Source organism: Dryobates pubescens, chromosome 3 (assembly GCF_014839835.1).
Source record: "Dryobates pubescens isolate bDryPub1 chromosome 3, bDryPub1.pri, whole genome shotgun sequence".
NCBI lineage: Eukaryota > Metazoa > Chordata > Aves > Piciformes > Picidae > Dryobates > Dryobates pubescens.
In genome coordinates this window covers 46,100,460-46,114,728 of record NC_071614.1, presented here as the reverse complement: position 1 = coordinate 46,114,728, position 14,269 = coordinate 46,100,460, and the positions used below count along the sequence as shown (strand labels likewise).

Sequence of the window (14,269 nt, the reverse complement as noted above, 5' to 3'; positions counted from 1 at the left end):
GTGATCAGAGCCTTTAGTTTTTATCTCACTCCACACCAGTCTTCTAGTCTCTTTGACAGGCTAGTGACTGTGAAAACCTTTGGAGATTTGCTGCCTGGGCTCTTCAGAAATGATGTGATACTGAGAAAAGGTGGATTGGAACCAATCAGTATAAAATTACGAACATGCCCTACCAAGCACTCTGCAGTGCCTTTGTAAGTGATCCTCCCCATTAATTGGTCAGGTCTGAGTAAGAAAAAGCAAATCTTGCTTTGATTTCAAAAATCATCTACATGAAGCTTCCTTTTGTCATGTCTAGGATGTAAATTTTAGTTGTGTAGCACTGACACAGGCTGCGATAACTATCGGTTTTTCACCGTTTCTAGCAGTAGACTCTGGTACAATAACTGTCATGCTAAAGGCACAAAGGAAACTATAATTACATAAAAAATGGGTAAGAGCAGTTCTCTTTCTGTTTCAGAAATGTGTACAGTGAGGCTTGACTTTGCTTCTGTTGTTTCATACTTCTACTCTACCAATAATATATCTGAGTAGTCAAACGTTAAAAAAACAAACAAAAAAGTACTTTAAAAAGCTTGGTGAAAGCATCGTTTCCCTACATATTTATTGAAACGCAGGAAAAATTCATTCCACTTCCCAATCTGAATGAAAAATTAATGGCTACTGCTAAGAAGTGCAGTCTGTGAAATCAAGCTGTACCTGGAAGTGTAGGTTTCATCTTGTTACAAATCTGTTTACACAGCTCAGTCTTTTCCTGCACACCAATGTGCCTCCAGGAAAAAAATCAGCTGTGTCCTGTGTTTCACACCGCAGAAAAATTTCTGCTGGTGTTCTGTGCCAGCAGAGTGCAGCAGAACCCAAGCTGAAATACAGCCATATCATGCAATATTCCTCCTCTGCTGCTTCATCATTGCTTACTGTCACCATTTCTGAGGCAGATTAACTGTGGGAACCTTGTCTGTGAGACTCTGTGGCAATGAAACCAGGCTGGCAAAAATTAGGGGTTGGGGAAGATAGCATTTCAAGCTGCTTCTGCTTAGAGAAAATCCTGCTCCTTCAGCAAGTGTGCCAGCTTCTGGTTTAAAATGTGAATGATGAACCCCAGCTCCAGAGTTCATCATCTTGTCATGTAGCACAGCACTCATTTATGCCAATTCACACTAATTTACAATGTGGCCCAACAGTAAGTGAAATCCCATTTTAAAAAGTTAAATAGAGTATTACTAGCTCTAAGAAAAAAAAGAAAAAAACCAAACTTTTTTTGTTCTTTTAAATATCTAGACAGAACATGTTTAACTTTCAGCTTTCAAAGGCCAGGAAGAGGCATGATTAATTACTTAATATCTCATCCTTCTCCTCCCTGTGCTTGCATTAGAATTCAGCTTTTAACCAGTGGCCAAGACAAGATCTCCTGTCTTTCATTATATTAAAAGAAAAAACCAACACCCCAAACACCAAACACCATAACCAATGAGTTCTAATGCAATGATTCTCTTTAGAACTACAGCATGGAAGCATATTTCAGAGGGGACACATACACAGTACCTATTATGCTTTGAAAAACCTAACCTGCCCCATGTTTCCTTTGTCCCAAGCCCCACAAAATGATGTACAGGGTTTTGTCTTGGACTGCAGTGTTGCTCAATGTGCACTCATTGCTGGGAGTGGAAACCTCTCCACGTCCTCCACTCATCTCTAGCAGCACACAGCCAGAATGGAGAGCTTATTCAGAGCACCATGCAAAGTCTGCCTCACCAATGGAAGGATTAGACTCCTTGGAATTATCTAAGTCAGAAGTCCATGCCCATCTGCCTTCACATCAGGATCATAATAATTTGCCCAAGGTTCTTTCATCATGATCTTCAACAGTAGTCAAAAGAAGACTGTAGATGAGAATGAAGATGTGGTGATAGGGAAATAACAAGTGAACAAAATGAAAGATGGAAAGGCAAAGCTAGATTTCCAGCTAAACTGGAAAGTGGTTCAAACACTTCCTCAAGGCCGTTCAAATCTGCTTTTAAGGCTCTCATCAGCCACAGGGCCATCAAAAAGCAGAAGAAAAAACTATTCTGAGCCTATGAAGTTAACTTTTATGCTTTCTGGAAAGGAAAATCCTTGACAATTCAATGGGATGTGGGAGAGGATATTGAAAACTATCATCTGATGAGAGGCAGATTTTGCTGGTGGGAGCACGTGTCTAAGTGTTCGTGGAGGGAGTAACACAAGGGTGACAGAAAAGAACTAGGAATATAATGTGTGTTTTGAAGAAGTGCTTGTTGCAATACAATGCAGCAATCTAAATCTGCAAGGTCAGGGGTGAAAGTCAGAATTTATTGAGGCAGAGGACAAAGATCTCATTTGAGGCTCAAAAGTAATGACCTAAAAAGGCATAACTCTTCTTTGACAACCAATGGCCTTGACAAACTGTATCCAGCACTCTCAGGAGTAGAGATGTGAGCCTTGGTGCCCATTTCCTAAAGGTATTTGTGATCTACCTCCTGCTGCAGCTCTCAAGCAATGAATTCTTCTCTGTCTTTGATGCTCTAAAACACTTGAACAAGTTTATTGTTACCAATTGCCTGGCACTTGTCCAGCCCAAAGGTGACTGCGTTGGTAATGGTGGATGAAACCTCACAGGCAGAAAAATCCCAGTGAAGGCTGCAAAATCAGTCTACATTTGTGGCTTTTACACATCTTACAACCCCAGAAATCATGGAAATGAACGTGAGTGTGTATATAGAACAAGAATGTGAGTGTGTATATAGAACAAGTTATGACAGATTCAGGAACAATATGAGAAAAAGAGTACTTGTATGACAAGCCAAAGCAAAGGGAAACCAGTTTCTTCTCCTTCTAGGCTTCCTTATAGACATGAGAGGAAATTGTTAAGAAGGCAAGCCCTATGCTGTGCCGCATGCTTTCCATTTTAACCTGAGGAGTTGCTACGTGTGCAGAAGCTGTAGCCACATGACACGTGGGTATAAAAAACTGCTGAGTTTGTTTTACTCACAGGGAAGTGTTTTGTTCTGTTACTTTGCTCAGTGAAAGCAGTGCAAGCGTTAGGTAGAGATGCTGCTTTATTCGCCTTAGCACTTTAACCTTGCTATGAGTTGCTGTACCTAAAGGATAGGGAGACAAATAAAAGCTTTGCACTGACCTGAAAAGCAGCTCCCACCTCCAGTGCAATAAATCTGCAAGTTGGAGCTGCATCTCATTAGATGGATTTTGAAGGTTCAATATTATCTAGATTCTGCAGTTCTTTCACTGCCCTGATGGCACAAAGCCTGGTTCTGAGTGCCTCTGTTAATTCCACTCTAATGTTCTAGTTAGCTGTAGAAGGAAAGTTAAGCTGCATTTATTTGAGCATTATTATTTATCTGTATTTTGTTTTGTAACACGCTGGGTTTCTTCTGTTCCTTTTTACCTCAGAGGTAACCTCAAACTCTTGCTTTTGCAGATTAGGCTTGACTGCACCTTTAGTTTGATCACTTCTGTTGTCTTTTTTGGCTCTCATCCTGGGTATCAAAATCTTCAGTTCAGCTGACACCTTGTGCACTACGCAGAAGCAAGAGAAAACTGCTGCTGCTTTTTCCCCAGACTGGTGGTTTTGCCTGTGATGCAGGCACATGCAGGGAGATGGGGGCCCCAGGAGAGAGTTGCTTCCCCAGTTGCTTCCCGCTAGAGAGTTGCTCGCTGGCCAGAGCTAGAATGGTGTGTGGAGTGGAGGACAGGCATGTCCTTGCAGATGCTGCATCCAGAGTTGGCAGCAGCCAGGTACAGTTTGTGAGGCTGCTCTGCCACCCCCGGGCTGCGCCGCAGACCGGCCCTCCTTCCACCTCCCCCCCTCACCTCGCCTCCCCACCGCTCCCCCGCGGCTTACAGCTGGGAACGAAACCAGCAGCAATTATTCAAGCCAAGCACGTAAATCTGGCAGATCCCGCGACCCCAGTTTGACGCAGCTACGCAGCACAGTGTCTGGCCGTGCAGTCCGATCCCCACTTCTCCCCTTGTTTATTCGCCGCGCAGGGAGCAGCGAAGTCACTAACTTCACCAGCAATAAGCCGCACCGAGGGGTTTGCAGAGTCTGGAGAGTGGGAAGGACATCGGAGGGAGGATCGCCAGAGCCGAGAAGGGATTTGCCCGGCCGTGATGGGGCAGCCCAGGCAGCGCGTTACGTAAGGCATCGGGCTCCGCAGCGCGGCCGCGAAGGGACCGAATAGACCTCAGCCCCCACCACGGTTTGGGGAGCACTCGACACTGGAGCCCGCAGCACACTGTGCCCGAGACGCCACAGGGAGTGAGAGCCAGGGGCCTGGAGGGCAGGGAAGCCCCGAGGGGCTGCCGCTCATTCCCGTGGGCAATGCCCGGCATCGAAGGGACTCCGCGGGCTAGGCATTACGTAACCTCCACCCTTCCCTTTACACAAATACCTCTGCACCCACGAAAGGGCAGGGAGAGAGGCCAAAGTGCTAAATGCCGATTAACTGCAGGAACTGAAGTTATTTTCCCGTTTTACTAATTTCTCCCTCTCCGCGTTCTGAGTTGCGGGGGAACCCCATACGACCACAGCTGTTCCTGCCAGTGGTCCTGTCCTGCAAGCGAGTTCTCCGCCCTTTCCAACCGAGAAAGGCGCTTCCCGCGCGCTATGGCGGGGTCTCGCCGAGAAAGGACAGCCCGGGAGGGTGAGGCGCGGAGCTGCAGGGTGCTGCAGCACGCCCGCCTCCGCGGCGTGGCCAGCCCTGCACGTCCCCAGCGGTCACGGCCGCACTGGGGACACCGCGCAGAGCTCCGCGCGATGCTGAACCCTTGTCCGCGGTGTTGCCCTCCTTAGGGGATACTGAACCCCCTTCCTCCTGTGCTGCCCGACTTACCGGGGTTCTGAACCCCCTCCCCGAGGTGCTGCCCCACCTCCGAGGTGTTGCTTTGCCCGACGAGCTTTGCCCGCTGGGCGGAGAGACTCGGCCGCTCTCCGCGGTGCTGAATCTCCCTCTGTCCGTGGTGCTGAAGCGCCGCTGCAGCCCGGCGCGGTGCGGCGCGGGAAGGGCGCTGCAGTGCCCCGGGCGGCAGCAGCCCAATCCGGCCAAGCAGGACAGAGCGGCCGCGGACCACTCTTCCTGCCCCCAGAGGGGAATGGCGCTGGTTCCCCTTCTCCTTCGACCTTGACTAGGCTTCCCTTCTCCTCCAGCCTCCTGCCATCCAAAAGAGCTTGGCTTGGCAGAGAAGCAGACCCGGCTTCCTCCCCGGCTCCTGCCAGAGGAGGAATTGCAACCCTCTTCTTGCCCTCCTCCATTTCTGTAATAGCCCAGAGCCTAGAGACAAAACGCCAAACAGGTCCCTCTTTAAATATATCCATTTTTCATTTCCTTTTCATTTAGACCACTTCCTTCCCCTGTCCAGCCAGCCCCCCGGTGGTCTCCCACCTTTACCTGGGTTATGGAGCGCTGCGCCGGGCCGCGGCTGCGGGGTCGGTGGATCGGTGCCGCAGCTGGGAGGCAAGGACAGCCGCTGCTGACCTCCCCGGGTCTCCTTCTTCAATGGACCAGGAGCCGTGCCCTCATCAAAGATGGCCGTCCGCTCCTACGTCAGCAGCTTTTAATAGACCTCCCCGGAAGGGGGGGGGGGGGGGGGGGGGGGGAGAAGGAGGGGGGAGGGAGGCGGGAGCGGGAGGGAGACCAAGCGAGCCGGGCGGGCTTGAGTCATCGCCGCCGTTGCACTGCTCCGTGCACCGCAGACCGCCGATGAGGTGGCCCCTCCGCCTCTCCGCATCCACCCCTCCGCAACCGCCTCTCCGCGGCCTCCCTGGGGAGGTGCCCTGAGGGGCGCAGCGCCAGAGGGCCGAGGCTGGGACTGGGGGCTGAGCGCGACTGCGGGTGAATCGCCTGGGGAGGGGGGGAAGGGGGCCTCCTGAAGCAGCGATTTCCTCCGCCAAAGGGGTGGTCCGAAGAGGGTATCCCTCTGAAGTCCCCGGTACTCCATATATGGCCAATCTACGTGAGCTTCTATTTTTATGTGTGAATTCTTCCTTCTCTCTCTTGTTATTTCTTAGAACATCCTGCCAGGGGTCTGGGTGTGTTAATCTGATTATTCCCCCTCTCCTCTCTCCTTCCCACGCCCCTAACCCCCCTCCTAAGCAAGAGCAGCCAAACACGGAAATTCATGGTTAACGACGTGTGTTGGTAGCTGATCATTTGAGGGACGGGCTCAAAGGTGAGACAGAGAGAACATTTAAAAGAATAAATAAAAAATCCTGGGCATGTATGTGAATACACACAGCAGAGTGAGCACATCCCATTGCTGCCAAGGAGGAAAACAATAACTCTGTTCCAGGAAAGAGTCTGGTTTACTTATCTTGGATTAATTAAAATATTCATTCAGAGTGTACCTAATTTGAAGCAAATGGAGCTGTCTCCAGTGTGAGGTCTAATGGGCAGGAAATCCTTTCATTTCGTGCAAATGCATTTTTGTGAAATTCATCTTTTAATGGGGATTTTAATGAAAGATGGGGATTGTATCTGAAGTGCGACACTCTTTCATAACCTCAGTCGTCCCTGCCTTCTCATTCCACAAGCCTTCATCTCCTCATTTATGGAACCATGCAGACCTACAGATGATCAGCAAAGCCTCCCTTTTCCCTGTTTGTACCTCTCTTGTGAGCAATAACTAGGCACTGTCTGTTTTTAACTCTGACACCACACGTACAAGCTTTTCCAGTGGCTTTGCGAATGACACAGAATCAAAACATCCATCCCACATTAGCGATAATTCTACCCTCATCATATTATTCCCCCCCGCCTTTTACCATGGCAGGGAAAACCAGAAGAGAGAGAAGGCAATGCAGCTGTATTTTGGAATGCGTTCATCTCGTGTTATGGTTGTGTGGGGGTGGGGAGGGAGGAGGAGGAGAGAGAAAGCGCGGGCGAGAAGGAGAAAGAATTGCGGGTGATTCCTCCTCCCCTGCTCCGTAGTTCCCCACAGAAAAACGTGACTGTGGATCGTGCTTTGCAATTCTCACCCTCTCCTGCAAAAATACATCCTTCAGTCTCATTTGGAAGGCAGCAGTCAAAAGTTTGCTAAATATATGACAAAGGAATTCTCAGACAAGAGGGGCTCTCTGATGCATTAGACTACCTAATGAACTGTGCACACAGAAACCACGGGAGAGAACCTGTCAGGTTTAAGGGCAGTAAATACAGAACTAATAGTACAAGATTAACACTGTGCAGACACAGACACATGCACTCTCCCTGCCAGGTGAGGGATCTGGAACAGCAGCCTGATCAGCAAACAGATTTAGCATCTTAAATGGCAGTTTGAGAAAGCAAATCTTTCCTAGCCAGCTGATGCATGGGCTAATAGTACTCAGTTCTTCGGTTAGGTAGGCACTGCAGATGGCAGGACGAATCCCAGAGTGAGCCTGGGTCTGAAATCCAGGCTGGCCATGTGCACACACTCTGCAATTTCACAGAAAGTTAAAAAGAGATTTTCAGTCAGACAGCTTGTCTGATAGGTGGTTTTGAAATGAAGTATGGTTTTCAAGAGAGCAATACTAGTAGTGATTAATAATTCATATTAACAGTAGATAAGGGAAGCAAAAGCAAAATTCTGATGTGTTGTTTTGACTAAGCTACCAGTACAGCAAAATGCTGGGAGTGTTTGGATTCAGCCCAAGAACGCCTTTGGGAAGAATTTCAGTTCATCGGATACCAGCAGGGATGAATTTGGCTCCTGGTATCAAAAGCCAGGGAGGAAAATTCAGTGAAGCCAAAGTAAAATGCAGCATAACTTAGAGAAAGAGGAATAAGGGATGGTAAAAGGAAGAGAGAGGAGGGAGGGAGGGAGGGAGTGGGAGGAGGATGAAAGGTATGTTTCCAGCAAGAAAACTAGGTTCAGTTTAAGGTTTATTTTCAAGCTCTGCTGCAGCAGAAATTATATCTTTAATAAAATGATGTATTTTAATGAAACAACATAGTGCAGAATCATTAAATAGATAATGAGAATTGCCAAATAAGCTTGGGAGAAACAACTGCCTTGTTCTTATAGTTACTCTTAAATTGGCTGAGGGAAGGGATATAATCTGTGGCATTTGGGAACATGACGACTCTATGCCAGGAGTTGGGGGGGGGGGGGGGGGGGGAGGGGGGACGGGGGGCAGCGTTTGCACTGCAGCATGAGGATTTCGATCACAATATGTGCTACTAAGCAGTTTTAGCTGATCCTCTATAATTTTTGGAGGATGAGGAATTTATTGACTCTATCTGATAGTATTTAAACACTCATTCCCCACTATGTACAGGAGAGCTATGAGAAGTGAAGCCTAACAGTGAAGTAGGAGGAGCGAGAAAACGGGAATTTGGTCTAAGAATGATTCAGCTCCCTCCTAATTATTCAGGCAAATATTCAGCAAGCTGAACAACCAGTACCTGTGGGTACAGCTCATGAATAATGAGGCAGGGAACATGCTTTCCTGTATGTGAGTGGCATGCTGTGGGTTCCCACATTACTGGCCAGCAGCTGGTGAAGGGAAGAGCCTGCAGCAGGTTAGCAAGGAGACAACAACAGCTCTTGTTTTGTCCACAATTCAAAGTCTGATTGCAGGCAGGGGAAGCTTTCTGGATGCTCACAGAATCACCCTCAGCATCCTCCACACACGCCTACGTGCTGCAAAGCTGGGCTGTGAGACAGATAAGTGAGCGAAACACCAAAATGCAGAGCAGTGCCACCAAGCTCTGGATGTTAATTCCTGGGCTGTCTTGGAGTCAGCTGTACCACTAAGACCATCTCGGTTCCTTCAGACATTTCCGGTTTGTTCGGTTTGGTTTGGGTTTTTTTCCAGCAGAGGGGGAAATACCTTTTTTATCCCAGCCCTGCTCATCTCTGCCCCAAGAATGTGACTGGAAAATAAACTGAACTAGGACAGAGAAAGCAAAAAAGAGAGAGGAATAAATGTACCTGCTTTGGCACTGAACACCTCACAGTCTCTCTGCTTTCTGCCTTTTCCCAGGCTTAGATGCAAAGGCATGCCACAGTCTGTTTAGGGCTGTATAATCAGAACAGTTTGAGGACTGAGCCCTTTATGCTGAGCTCTTAATCATTTTATGTCATTCACTGCTGTTTATGTAACTACTGAATTCTGACCATCAGCAGCACTTGCATCTCTATGCCCCAGGCTGTTTCTGATTAAATATGAAGGAATAGCTAGGCCTAAGTTTTAATTTTTCCCTGCATTTTCAGGATCACTAGATGCACAGTTATGCTGTGGGCTTTTTTAAGGACCTGTCCATGATAGTATGCTCCAATTCAAGCCAAATTAAGATTCCTCTGGTGTTCTGTTGAAAAATAGAGAGATTGAAAATAATATTTTAGATATAAACCCTCAGAAATTAGTCTCCAGCAATTCCCTGATTACTCTCTTAGATGTGTGGAGTCAGGTCCTCAAGGCGTTTTGGCACCTGATTCCTGAATAGCTGCTTAAACAGGACTTAAATATTCAGTGAAACTGTGTCTCCACTGTTGACCCCACCTCCCCCTTCTTCAGATGGGTGCTTTTCCACAGCTACACAGTCCAGTTTGTGTCATTTCCAGCAACACAGGCTTTGACATCTATAATCCAGTGTGTAAATGAGAAGTTGTCACAACATAAACAAATCTCTAGGCATTATAATCCAGCATGGAGGTGTGACTGGTCTGAGGTCTCCAAGAGCCCTGCCAATGAGAGTTTTAGGCCAAGATCAACTTCCAGGAGAAAGAGGCTTTATGGTTACTTATTTATTTACCTACTTATTTGTGAGAATAACAGTAAGTCCCACTAGGCATGGAGAGGGTCACACAGATACTGGAGATGAAGGAAGGAAGAATAGGACCATTTGGTCTATATTTTATGGAAGAAAGGGGACATAGACACAGGTATACCTGTGTGCCTGTGACAGAGACAAGCAGGATTTCAACAGGAAAAAGTATCTTCTTAAACAATCATCAGTTTTGAATTCTCCTCCTGTACATGTATCTTAATTTAAGAACAATTTCAAAATATGTCTAAAAGTTAAATGAAGAAAGGAAACAAGTCTCGTGGAGAAGGACACAGGCTGAACTGAGAGGTGTGAATGCCAAACCGTGGACAAAACTCCTGACTGCCATGCAAACCTGAAGGCACCTAAAGACATCAGGCATTTCTGTCTATCTAAACATAGCCTTTCAGATGCATTTCTGGGTATTGGTGGCACTGGCTGGGTGAGGCCCGTTTTGGTGAAGTTGTTACCAAGCGGGAGTTACGTTCAAGTGTGGGAAAAACAGGGAAATGTCAGGCCCTTGGCACCCAGCTCAGAGAGCCTCAGGCCATGGGCTTCAAAGCCAGACTCTCAAAACTCAGCTAGCTGAACTGCGACCAGGCAGGTGGCTGGAGCAGAGACCTCTGAGCTCCTACCAGTCGCAGCAAGTTACTACCATGTGCACATACACGATGCTCCACAGAGGAGCATCACAGGCCTCCGATGCCTGTAGAAGCAGCAAAAACAAAGATGTGGGATAGCAGTTTGAAAAGGGAATCTTCAGATTCATCCTTTTAAGGCTTCTTTAATACCCCAACACTATTAAAACTTACAGAGTACTGAGTAAAATTGACCATTACTTGGTGTTGCAGTCTCCACTTGAGGGTTTTTTTACCCAACTTTTCTGTGAGCACAAAACCAGAGCAGCGCACACGATATATTAGCACACAATGTCTATTTACAGTTCCCTATATAATTTTGGCCATCCTCTCTGACCACTAAGCATGCAGTGAGTGCAAAGGAACAAGGTATTGTTAACAACCCAGGCAACCAGCACCAGAACAAGAGGACACACTCTCAAGCTGCACCAGGGGAGGTTTAGGCTGGATGTTAAGAAATTCTACACAGAGAGAGCGATTGCCCATTGGAATGGGCTGCCTGGGGAGGTGGTGGAGTCACCGTCATTGGAAGTGTTCAGGAGGAGACTTGTTAGGATGCTTGGTTGCATGGTTTAGTTGATTAGGTGGGTTGGATGATAGGCTGGACATGATGACCTGGTCTATTCTATTCCAACCTGGTCTATTCTATTCTATTCCAACCTGGTCTATTCTATTCTATTCTATTCTATTCTATTCTATTCTATTCTATTCTATCCTGTCCTATCCTATCCTATCCTATCCTATCCTATCCTATCCTATTCTACCCACCTGGAGATGAAGGTATGTCTAGTCTTTCCTTCATGGTTATAATTGCCACCTACATAAATACACGGACTTATTATATTATCTATTTCACCATTTTTGAAGTGGTGCAGGAGTACTAACTTCATTCAGGTTGTGCCTGATTATACCAAGAGAGGTAAATGTAAAATAAGGAAGGAAATAAAAGCCCCACAAATTCTGAAGCAAAAGACAAAATTGTAAAGCAAACCAGAACACCCCTTCTCCTCCCACCTCTTCTGTCTAGAAGATGGACAGATTGTGGACTCCCCTACAGAGCTGTCAGTTGTCACAGCAAATAGTGAAAGCCACATCAGGTAAAGATCTCCTGAAGAGACTGGCCCAAACCTTTATGAAGGCTACAGCTGCCATGTCGGGTCTTGACATTAGGTCAGGTGATCACCTCCGATGTTAGCACATGTGATGCCAATTGTTGGGTCTTTTACAAGAAGATCAACCAGTACCTGGCTCTGATTTACTCCATCCTGACCTGGATGCCTTTCATAGGTAAAAGGGCAGATGGAAGAGGCGTGTTCTTTTGCTATAAAGCTCTTCCTGTATAAGCTTTGTCCTGGAGAAATGAGTTTGTAGTACAGAGAAGTGCTGTGAGCACTGAGTTTGTTCCTCTTTGCTGTTTCCTTTCCTTGGAATGCATGGGAATATGTTGACTGTTAGCAGAGAAGGGCAACAAAGTTGGTGAAGGGCTTGGAACACAAGCCCGATGAGGAGAGGCTGAGGGAGCTGGGGTTGCTTAGCCTGGAGAAGAGAAGGGTCAGGGGAGACCTTATTACTCTCTACAACTACCTGAAGGGAGGTTGTGGACAGGCGGAGGTTGGTCTCTTCTTCCAGGCAGCTAGCACCAGAACAAGAGGACACACTCTCAAGCTGTGCCAGGGGAGGTTTAGGCTGGAGATTAGGAAGAAATTCTACACAGAGAATAATTGCCCATTGTAATGGACTGCCCAGGGAGGTGGTGGAGTCACCATCATTGGAGGTGTTTAGGAGGAGACTTGATAGGGTGCTTGATTGCATGGTTTAGTTGACTAGGTGGGTTGGATAATAGGTTGGATGCAATGATCTTGAAGGTCTCTTCCAACCTGGTCTGGTCTAGTCTAGTCTAGTCTAGTCTAGTCTAGTTCCTGCTCTTCCTTTAAATTGGGTCATCACAATTTACCCTCCTGCATTCTGTAAAGTTTTTTTTTTCCTTTTCTCTCATCTTTGATGTTATCATTCTGCAACTCTTCGTCTCCTCCCCTTCTTCCCCTTCCCCTTGTTTCTTCCCTGCACTAAACAGGAGGAAAGTGGGTCACTTCATAATTGCTCTTCTCTATTTCAGACAGACCCAGAGGCATAAACCAGAACAAATAGGTAAGTGTCACCAATGTTTTCCAAGAGGATGTTTTCTTCTTGGCTGTCTCCTGAGCTTTCCTCACCTCCTCTTTTTCCCTTGCTTCCAAACCCATGACATAACAGCTAGTGCTGCTGTCTCATTGTGTAGTTCAGATTCAAGCTAAGGTTAAAAGGCTTGGGAAGCTGAGAGTAAGGTTGTTGGATATTTTTTTTCTCCTTTTAAAGTTTTTTGGTTCAATGGAATGAAAAAAAATTGCAAAGGGAATGAGTTGTGCTTGAATATGCAAAGGAAGGAGTGATTCACTGTTGTAATAGTTTGCAATCATTTCAGGTGCTCATAGAAATGATCCAGAAAAAGAAGGAAAGATTCTCTCACTTATGAACAGTCTTTATCTGGGAGCTGTTTCCCACACAATAGATCATTCCCAGATTAAACAACAAGCGGTGTGCAATGCAGCCAAACACACAGTTATGTGTTTTCTTAACATAGGCATAGTCCCAGGAACTCTTTGTCTCCTGAGGCCTTGATTTGTCGGGGCTATCTCAGCCATTATCACAGTATCACAGTATCACAGTAACTAAGGTTGGAAGAGACCCCAAGGATCATCAAGTCCAACCTGTTCCAACAGACCTCACAACTAGACCATGGCACCAAGTGCCACGTCCAATCTCCCCTTGAACACCTCCAGGGACGGCGACTCCACCACCTCCCTGGGCAGCACATTCCAATGACGAACGACTCGCTCAGTGAAGAACTTTTTCCTCACCTCGAGTCTAAACCTCCCCTGGCACAGCTTGAGACTGTGTCCCCTTGTTCTGGTGCTGGTTGCCTGGGAGAAGAGACCAAGCCCTTCCTGTCTACAACCACCTTTCAGGTAGTTGTAGAGGGCAATGAGGTCACCCCTGAGCCTTCTCTTCTCCAGGCTAAACAATCCCAGCTCCCTCAGCCTCTCCTCATAGGGCTGTGCTCAAGGCCTCTCCCCAGCCTTGTTGCCCTTCTCTGGACACGTCTCGATGTCCTTCTTAAACTGAGGGGTCCAGAACTGGACACAGTACTCAAGGTGTGGCCTAACCAATGCAGAGTAGAGGGGCACAATGACCTCCCTGCTCCTGCTGGCCACACTATTCCTAATACAGGCCAGGATGCCATTGGCCCTCTTGGCCACCTGGGCACACTGCTGGCTCATGTTTAGGCGGGTGTCAATCAGCACCCCCAGGTCCCTCTCTGTTTGGCAGCTCTCCAGATTGTTTGCTGCTTTCAGTAAAAACAAAGTTAAGATGAGTCTCTTTCCAAAGAGAGTGTTGGAGTCTGGCTCCAGCTATGGTGTTAGAGGACTTCCAAGGGCAGAAGATTCCAAAACTAAGAGTGATGGTCTCAACAGATGGACTTTTTTTTTTTTTCTTTTTTATCCAAGGTGTCCAGAGTCTAGTACTGTACTGCTCACCATTAGCTATTACTCCAGATAAAGGAACAGGAAGCCAGGCTGCCTGCCACACAAAACAGAGCTAGTTATAGAACCCATAAGTGTTTACTGGCCATCAGAACAGGCTTATTGTACGTGTTCAGTTGTAACTTCCTCTTGCTCAAACCATGGCAAATCTCTTGCTCTTAGTTGTGTAGGATGGTAAAAGAGACCAAGGTCTAGAAGAAGGGCAGGGCCCTGGATTTTGTGCTTAGCATGGCTATCAAACAGCTGGAAAAGGTTTCTTCTACCC

General features: G+C 47.0%; 1 protein-coding gene across 2 annotated transcripts in view; it reads right to left on the bottom strand.

Moving 5' to 3' along the window:
- SNAP25 (synaptosome associated protein 25) overlaps positions 1-5,570 on the bottom strand; it is a 67,909-nt gene extending 62,339 nt beyond the window's left edge. Inside the window, exon 1 of one of the 2 annotated variants that reach the window (XM_054180100.1) lies at positions 5,427-5,570. The gene's annotated coding sequence lies outside the window, so the exon portion shown is untranslated. The remainder of the gene's footprint in view (positions 1-5,426) is intronic. The other variant, XM_054180099.1, reaches the window with a different exon arrangement.
- Between the last annotated feature and the right edge of the window lie 8,699 nt (positions 5,571-14,269).